Source organism: Barbus barbus (genome assembly GCF_936440315.1).
Source record: "Barbus barbus genome assembly, chromosome: 14".
NCBI classification, from domain to species: domain Eukaryota; kingdom Metazoa; phylum Chordata; class Actinopteri; order Cypriniformes; family Cyprinidae; genus Barbus; species Barbus barbus.
The window spans coordinates 2,385,182-2,395,014 of NC_136742.1; positions in this window are offsets into that span (position 1 = coordinate 2,385,182).

Below are 9,833 nucleotides of genomic sequence, written 5' to 3' on the forward strand. Positions count from 1 at the left end.
TCTGCCTAATTATCAGCTGATCAGAGCAGATCGGAATGCAGAATCAACGGGGAAATCGCGCGGCGGCGGGACGTGGTTTTACATCAATGAGAGGTGGTGTACAGATGTAACTGTGTTAAAGAGGATGTGCTGTTCAGATCTAGAAACACTCTTCATTAACTGCAAGCCGTTCTATTCGCCGTGGGAGTTCTGCTCGTTCATTCTCGTGAGTGTCTACATTCCACCGCAAGCGCACGTGAGCACAGCTTTACAGAAACTCGCTGATCTGATCACAGACACAGAACAACAACACCCGGACTCTGTTTTAATCATTCTAGCGAACTTCAATCAAGTAAATCTCTCCCGTGAACTGCCAAAATACAGACAGCACATCACATGTCCCACCAGAGACAGTAATATATTGGATCACTGTTACACAACAATAAGGGATGCATATTACTCTGTTCCATGAGCAGCTTTAGGACTCTCTGATTACTGTTTGGTTCATCTTATACCGTCCCACAGGCAGAAACTTAAATCTGCAAAGCCTGTATTAAGATCTGTTAAAAGATGAACTAACGAAACAGAGCGGGATCTACAAGCATGTTTCGACCTCACTGATTGGACTGTTTTTGAAGCTGCTGCAAATGATCTGGATGAGCTCACAGAGACTGTAACATCTTATATCAGTTTCTGTGAGGATATGTGCATGAAAACAATGAAAACAATGAAAAACCATGGTTCACTGCAAAACTCAGACAGCTCCGTCAGGCCAAAGAAGTTGCTTACAGAAAGGGAAATAAAGTCTTGTGCAAACAGGCCAAATACACACTGGAAAAGGAGATCAGAGTGGCAAAGAGGAATTATTCTGACAAGCTAAGGAACAAATTCTCTTCCAGTGATCCTGCTTCAGTTTGGATAGGAATGAAGGATATCACCAGTTACAAGACACCATCCCCCAGCACTTTGGAGAATCAACACCTGGCAGATGACTTGAACGAGTTCTATTGTCGTTTTGAAAGATCACCCCACACCCGCCCTGAACACCTCTCTACACACCTCCCCGTTCCAAAGAAACCCAAAATTACTGGACTTAATGACTACAGACCTGTGGCTCTAACGTCTGTAGTCATGAAATCATTTGAAAGACTGGTTTTCGCTTATCTGAAGGACATCACTGGACCCTTACTGGACCCCCTGCAGTTTGCCTACAGAGCAAACAGGTTTACTGTGGATGATGCAGTCAACATGGGACTGGACAGACCAGGGACTTATGTGAGGATCCTGTTTGTGGACTTCAGCTCCGCTTTTAACAATATCATCACGGAAACCCTTCAAAATAAACTAACCCAGCTCTCCGTCTGCCAATGGATCAATAGCTTCCTGACAGACAGACAGCAGTTAGTAAAGCTTGGTAAATTCACATCCAGCACTCGTACCATCAGCACTGGAGCTCCTCAGGGCTGCGTTCTCTCCCCACTGCTCTTCTCCCTCTACACCAACGACTGACCCTCTAAAGACCCCTCTGTCAAGCTCCTGAAGTTTGCAGACGACACCACACTGATCGGCCTCATCCAGGACGGTGACGAGTCTGCTTACAGACAGGAGGTTAAGAAGCTGGCTGTCTGGTGCAGTCTTAACAACCTGGAGCTTAACACGCTCAAAACTGTGGAGATGATAGTGGACTTCAAGAGAAACCCCCCTGCTCTCCCCCCACTCACCATCTTGAACAGCACTGTGACTGCAGTGGAGTCATTCAGATTCCTGGGCACCACCATCTCCCAGGACCTGAAGTGGGTCAGAAAGGCCCAGCAGAGGTTGTACTTTCTTCGCCAGCTGAGGAAGTTCAACCTGCCACAGGAGCTGCTGAAACAGTTCTACTCCGCCATCATTGAATCCATCCTCTGCACTTCTATAACTGTCTGGTTCAGCTCAGCAACCAAATCTGACCTCAGAAGACTACGGAGGGTAGTCCGGACTGCTGAGCGAATCATTGGTACAACCCTCCTCACTCTCCAAGAACTGTACTTATCCAAAGTGAGCAAAAGGGCTGGTAAAATCACTCTGGACCCCTCACACCCAGCACACTCACTCTTTGAACTGTTACCATCTGGTCGACGCTACAGAGCTCTGTGCACCAGAACGACCAGACAAAGGAACAGTTTCTTCCCTCAGGCAATCCATCTCATGAACACTCAACAATAAACGTGGAACACACAACTATAATACATTATCCATTCACCACACTCACTTACTTTATTTTTATTTTTATCATTTCTAATTTGCACATACTTGACCTGTACATACATAGTTGTCTATATTATATATTGTGTTTTTGCTGCTTTGTACATTGCCTATTTGGTTATTTGTTGTTATTCTTTTATTATCTGTGTCCTGTCCTGTTGCTGTCTTTCTGTTGCACTGTGGAGCTTCTGTCACTACAACACATTCCTTGTATGTGTAAACATACTTGGCCAATAACGCTCATTCTGATTCTGATTCTGATTCTATTTTCCACAATAATAACCTTTTGTCAGGCAGTAATCCATTTCATGTCCGCAATGGACTCATAGTAAAGTAAACACTCTGGGAGATATCTATGATTATAGTGGTTTAAAATCCTTCCAGAATCTTAAAACTCAATATAACCTGCCAGGCACCTCCTTTTTTATGTATTTGCGCATTAGATCGGCCCTACGGGCATATGGGGTGCCTTGGAACTCTCAACTGCCTGTTCACCCTTTGAGCAAACTAATCCTTCCTTCTGAGGAATTTCCCTCCTCTGCTTCAGTCATCTATCTCTTTCTTCTTGAGCATTCATACAAACCTTTATCTGTTACTGATAAAGTAATAGATAAACCTTGATAAACCTTGATCTATTACTGTTTGGGCTAAGGATCTTAATGAGGATGTGCATGTTTTATTTTCCGATCAGGTGTGGGGTATGTTTAATTTGTCTTCTTAAAACCCTAATCACCAAATGATTCATTGGAAATTGCTGCATAGGATTTATTTGACTCCAATGAAACGTTTTTATATGAATCTGTCGTATAACTTCTAAGTGTAATCTCTGTTACCAAGGAGTTTTAGGCACGTTTTTTGGGGAGTGCCCTTCTCTCTCACCTTTTTGGACTCCGCTCTCACTGGACCTATCATATTTGTTGGGTACTGAGATATGTTTGACTCCGCGCCATTTTTTCATGAATGACTTTTGGGACTTCACCTTGTCCGTCCAACAAAGATCTTTACTGTTAGCTGCTCTCACAGCAGCAAAAAAATTGCTGGTCAACCGTTGGAATCCTCCTCACACAATGGACAGACGAACCTGGACGGTGTATTTGTTGGACATTATCTCGATGGAACTCTCTACTTCTCGTATACATGGATCTAACGTGAAAACTGGTAATTCATGGCATTCAGCTTTTAATGTTGTCTTCTTTTCTAAAATCTTTGTAAAAATTATTTTATTGTTATTTGTTCATCTATTAATATTAATTAATATATTTTTATCATTTTTTTTTTTTTTTTTTTTTAAGTCTACCAAGGGGTGGGATGGGTTCTAAATTTGTACAGCTGTTTTTTTTTTTTTTTTACTATTATCCCACAGAATAAAATTCAATAAACAGTTGTTAACAAAAAACAAACAAAACACCCACAGAGTGCACGCGTACACAACATGAAGTCTGGTTAGACTAACTTAGTGCATGTGCGCATTTAGAGTGCGTTCTTTCACTGCATGATTCAGTCTATTAATATAGCCTACAGTACATTCAAAATAATCACATAATTAAAGAAAAGGGGGCAGAAATTGTATATATTTATATCATATAGTTAATATCACACGAAGAGTGCCTTTTTTCTTCAAATAATCAGGTTACAAATGTGATATTGATTTTATACAACAGTTCAATAAACAATAAGTTATTATCAAGAGACTTATGCTTTAGACACCATATTGGCTGTTTTTGCTCTATTTCGCCAACAAAAAAAACAATTCCAAACACAGCCACAGTGCTGTTTTGCATTTCTGGAGTAACATGACGGTGTTTCTTTCCTGAATGAGAATCAACCGTTTAAATGATTTGGTTCAAATCGCAACGACTCAGTGACTTGCTGCCAGCAGTTTTAATTTCACATTTAAAGTATCTTTTAATTTTTTAAATAATTTCAAATATCACTATTCAACATTTAAGGTTTAAAATATCAAAACATTTATGCATTTGTAACTGCAGTGTAATGGGGCGAACAAGACGTGCGGATCCAAGTGCAAGCTTTTATTTACAGGCATAGTCTATAACAGGCAGGGTCGAACAAACAGCAAACAGGTATAGAGAGGGCAAGACAGAAGACTACTCAAGTAAACAGGCATGGTCGGCAATCGGCGTACAATATCCAAGGGGCTTGACAGAAGGGGTAATCCAGGTACGAGAGCAACAATCCAATCGAGGCGCAAACAGAATCCGAATGGCAAGGCAAAAGGGTAAATCCAGAAAACATGGGCAGGAGTCAAAACACAAGAGAAAACACAAGGTAAGGCAAGACTATGACTCCATAGAGTAGCTATCGCTATGAGAGTGATAAACACAATACAATACTCAGCATCTAGCAAGAGGAAGTCCATGGTTTATAAAGCCTGAGTGATTAGTGTGATCAGCTGTGTAATCAGTGAAAACAGCTGTGTGTGTCGTCAGTGCAATGAATGATGGGGATTGTAGTGAAGTGCAAGAGTCCATGCGGTGAGTGGGTGACCTCTGGTGGTGATTAACCGGAAGTGCATGGACCAGATTCGTGACATGCAGGTTAAAGCATTCCATGTCCCTCTAAGCTGCATTAACATGTGTAAATACATCTAAATGACACTTCAGATGCATCTTCTGTAAAGATTAATTTTCTTGATACTGATTTAATTTGTTTAGTAACAGCCTAAATGTATTATTATTATAATTGACTGATTAAATGTAAGAATTTGACTCAAGAATATCAAAAACTTTAGTTGTCAGCTGTCTACGGTAGTCCTTAAGAAAGCAGCACAATAACACACTCAGCAAAATATTGTCTAATTATATTTATTAATACAATCCCAGAAAATACTGAGATATTTTTATTTTATTTTATTTTTTTGTCAATATCGCACACCCCTAGTACTGACACAAAATAATTTGTCACGTTCAGTGTAGAGAGCCTCAAGCTGTTGGTTTATTTCCCTTTTTCTTTTCTTTTTTCTTTTTTAGCTAGTAGAAGTTATGAATGGCCGGTAACTTAAAAAGTTAGTAGCCAAATTGGCTGGTGAGTAAAAAAGTTAATTTAAATCCCTGGTCATGATGATCTGATTTTCTGAACAATTCAAAACCATGTTCTTGTTCTCATTTATAATGGTACAAAAAAGCCTGTGAATGTTTCAGTGTGAGAGAGTTCTAAATAACATCAGACCATTTTAGGTTAATGAGATATGCATCTGTCCTCCAAAACACTCTCACTGTAACCTCTAAACAAATATTTGGCGAAGAGCTGTCATCATGCTAAATAATGCTGTGATCCTATCCAACGCTGTTTCCATGACAATTCTTTCCAACAACATCCCCACTATGGAGATATTTCAGTCTGGTTTAATGCTCCATGAGAAGGTTAACAGTGTTATGCATTTAGTATTCAGTAAACTGTAAAAATAACCACAAATGTAACAACTATGATATCCCTCTACACCACCAGGTAGTACCTGTAACAGGTACATTTGTAAAATTGTGTTATTTGTTCTTTTAACAGTTGTTGAATACTACACTGTAAAATATTGCCAAAAAAATGTAATGTTTGAAATCTGCATATTAATGTGAAATAATTGCAAACAGAGTAATTTTGTTTAATAACTGAATAAATTACTGTTAAAAAAAGAAAAAGAAAAAAAGACTGTCTCAACTGGACCTTATTTCTCCCAGATGGTATGATGGTTTTACATCTTACTGTCGTATTTCACAATATAGTTGCAAAAACAATGTTTCAATCCCAGATATGTAAACACACCCAACAATCAATCAATCAATCAATCAATAAAAAGCAAATTGAAACTTTCATAAAATCTTATTTAGTGAAGGAAATGTATATTCAATATATTTTTTCCCTAGTTGCACAACTTTAAAATATTTCATTGGCTAGAAAATTGTCAATGCAATCTTTATCAAATAATTTAGCATTTAAAAAAAATCTAATTTGCCTGCAGACTGAACAAAGCCATAAAGTCCATAAGCCTGACAGCTAGGTTACTGATTGTGTCCCTGTTAGCTTCCATGATTGCCAATGATTTTCACCTGTGGCTAGTTTATTCTCCCTTGTATATATAGCCCTGAGATTTAGTTGTTCCTTGTTGGTTCTTGACTAAATTACTGTTATTTGTGTTCATCTGTGTGTCTTGGTTTCACAGAGTAAAGATTTTTCATTCATGTCTGAATTACACTCAGAAGTGTGACACTAGGAGAAAGATAAGAAACAGGAGCACAGGGAAACAATAATACAGACTAAAAGCCCATAAAAACAGCATAAACCTCACAATTACAAAGTAAATGTTTTTGTAAGTGACATTACTTGCATGCATATTTAGTTTTGTTTTCATGTACAAATGGGGAGGATAGAAATATTAACTGTAATAGGAATAAATGTATATGTGTGATTAAACATCTCTGATTTGATTCAATTGCATGATCCAGCTGAGGCTTAAAACTCTATCTGTGCCTGAATATCTCCAATGTAATCTCTCAGATTGTGACAAAGTAAGGCCATATCCATTTATTCTTTTTAATTAATATCTAATTCTCAAGACATTCACTATATGTACGAATGAATGAAAGGTTGCATACATAGTCTTGTTGAATGCATACATTTATCAAATGTTAAACTACAATAACGCATTCAATGCTGCCAAAGGCCTCCTGTGTAGTGCCCCAGTCCTCTCTGCCCCTGACTTTTCAAGACTGTTCAAACTTGAGGTGGATGCCAGTGCGTTAGGGCCAGGTGCGGCCTTGTTGCAAGAAAGTGAAGCCGGAATCGACCATCCTGTGAGTTGCAACATTGAAAAGGAGGCCTTAGCATTACTCTTCGTTGCCCTTCAGCAATTTGAGGTTTATGTTGGTGGTAGTCCCCTACCAATAACTGTTTACACTGACCACAACCCCTTAGTCTTTCTCATACGCATGACCAACTCAAATCAATGGCTAATGCTATGCAGGGACGTAGATCACGTAAATCCATCCCCTGCACTTTTTCGGGCAAGTGTGTTTGCATAGAGGTTTTCTAGAGCCGGTGTGATTAAAGATAGATTTTAGAGTCTGTGCATGAAGTTTTATTCGGACCCAGAATAAGGCATGATGAACATCATGGAGCGCTAAACACTCATTGTTTTATTCATACTCGAAGCCGGAGGGCACTGTCTAGCAAAAAGTTGTACCAGGAAATTCCTAATATGGACAAATGCGTCCAGCAATCACTGTATGAAAACAGTTGTTTTTACAGAAAAACAAAAACGTTTGGAAAAATGAAGACATTAAACATACAGTACAATTGCGACAATATATGTGTTTTTCAAGTCATCTCCAGGTAATAAATAAAGTATATGAACAATGCAGAGCTAATTGACATAGCATTCATTACAGTATAGAATCTATTCTGCCTCTTGTGATAAAAAAGTGTTTGTAGTATATAAACACAAGCATTATTATTGGTTATTGTCCAGCAGCGTATCTGATTTCTAAGCTAATTAAAAGCTAGAAATAAGAAAAAAATTAAAGTTGCCTATACACTATTTATCAATTTAAACCATCCTTGCTAAATAAAAGTATTAATTTATTTTCCAAAAAAATAAATAAAATAATTATACTGACTCTAAGCTTTTTAATGGTATAGTGCAGGGGTTGGCAAGTAAGTTTGGCATCGGGCCAAAGAATAATTCCGTGCTCTGGGCATTTAATAACTCCGCTCCTGCTCCGTTCTGGGTTCACCATTTCCTGCTCCACTCCACGCTCACTGAAATCAGAAACACCACTCTGCCTTCGCTCCGCGGCTAAAGTATTTCAGTATCACAGATCTGTTCATAGGCCTATATTAAAAAATAAAATAAATAAAAGATTGTTTCAACGTGGCTTATTGGAACACCAGTGTGCAAACTTTTTTTCTACCATGTGACAAGCTAATTACATGGTTGTCAGCATTAAAAGGCATAATTGCTTTTTTTTGCAGTGCAATTTATTTATTTGTTTTACAATTAGGAAAATATAGAAAATAATACTACAGAAATGTTTTTCATCAGATTTCTTAGCCAATTAAAAAAGAGATAAGAAAAAACTGCCAACCAGCACAGATTTTGGTGCCCAAATGTTGACGGGTATGCTCCCTCATCTATCACACCTGATTCAACTCATCAACTCATTAATGGAGAAAACAAGAAATGAAGTGGATGTGTCAGATATAGGGAGACATACAAAATATGCAGTGCTGGGGGTACTCCATGGACAGGTTTGAAAATCACTGTAGTAAATGTTTCAGTATCAGGGCTCCCCATTCCTATGTAGTCTATAACTTTAAGTAGATTTCATCCTAAATGTGTGTGTATGCACAAAAGGTTTCAGATTCATAAAGCCGAAGATAAACATTGTCAGCGGAAGATTGTGCGTACATGAATGTCCACCCCGTCTCCTCCCCGAAATAACCATATATTATAACGCCTAGTTTTACTATGCATTACGTCATCTGCATATCATTTCCATGCATATTCCATCCACATGACACCATATTTAATGCTGTTACAGGTAGGCTACAATACATTAGGAAAATGAGATGCAGACTATAAATGCCTTTTATTGCTTTTATTATTTATTGCTATTCAGCGTCCTTGCAAAATGCATTTCAGAGAAAGTGTCCAGAGTTGTTCTCATTCTTTTCCACTGGTCAAATAGTATTTTAAATTGTTTTAAACAAATCAAATTTACACAATTGTGCCTATAAGGTAAAAGTATATTTTAATGGAAAGAGATAGGCCTTTTTTCAGTATGAATAAATGACTGACTCACATAATAACAAAATAATAACAAAACATTTTGAAAATAAAACGTGCATATCTTGAACAGTTTCCTTCAAATTCTGTATTTTAAATACAATGGTGTCTGTTGCAATATTGGGAAGAGTATGAAAGGTATTATTATTATTAGGCTAATGTCTGTCTGTCCGGGACACCTGTGCAGAGTTTCTACAGTACTATCATGGACCTGTTCAAACCAGCCAATCATGGACTGTTTGATCAATGAGTGCATCCTTATGTCTGTCATTGCCGTCTATGTTTCAAATCAAAGCCATCAGATAAAGTCAAGTTCATTGTTATTTGCACAAAAAATAATAATTTCTCAGAACATGAGTTTTGCTAATACACAGTTTATACCGGAATTGTCATGCGCCAAGAAATCTGCGCTGTGATTAAAACTCCATTAATGAAAGAGTCATACTTAATCTAAATGTGTACAGTATATCAAATGTAAAACAGACTTTAAAATCATCCTGTTTACTATTTTATTTCGCTCATTCCAGTAATAAAGTGCTTACGCATGGCCTAGAGCAGGGGTGCCCAACCCTGTTCCTGGAGATCTACCATTCTGCAGAGTTCAGTTCCAACCCTGATCAAACAAACCTCTCTATAATTATCAAGAGCTCCTTCAGATGCTAATTAATAATAATAATAATAATAATTCATTACATTTATATAGCGCTTTTCTACTTTTTTCTAAGCACTCAAAGCGCTCTACATTGTGAGGGGTGGTGTCTCCTCGTCCACCACCAGTGTGCAGCATCCACCTGGATGATGCGACGGCAGCCATAGT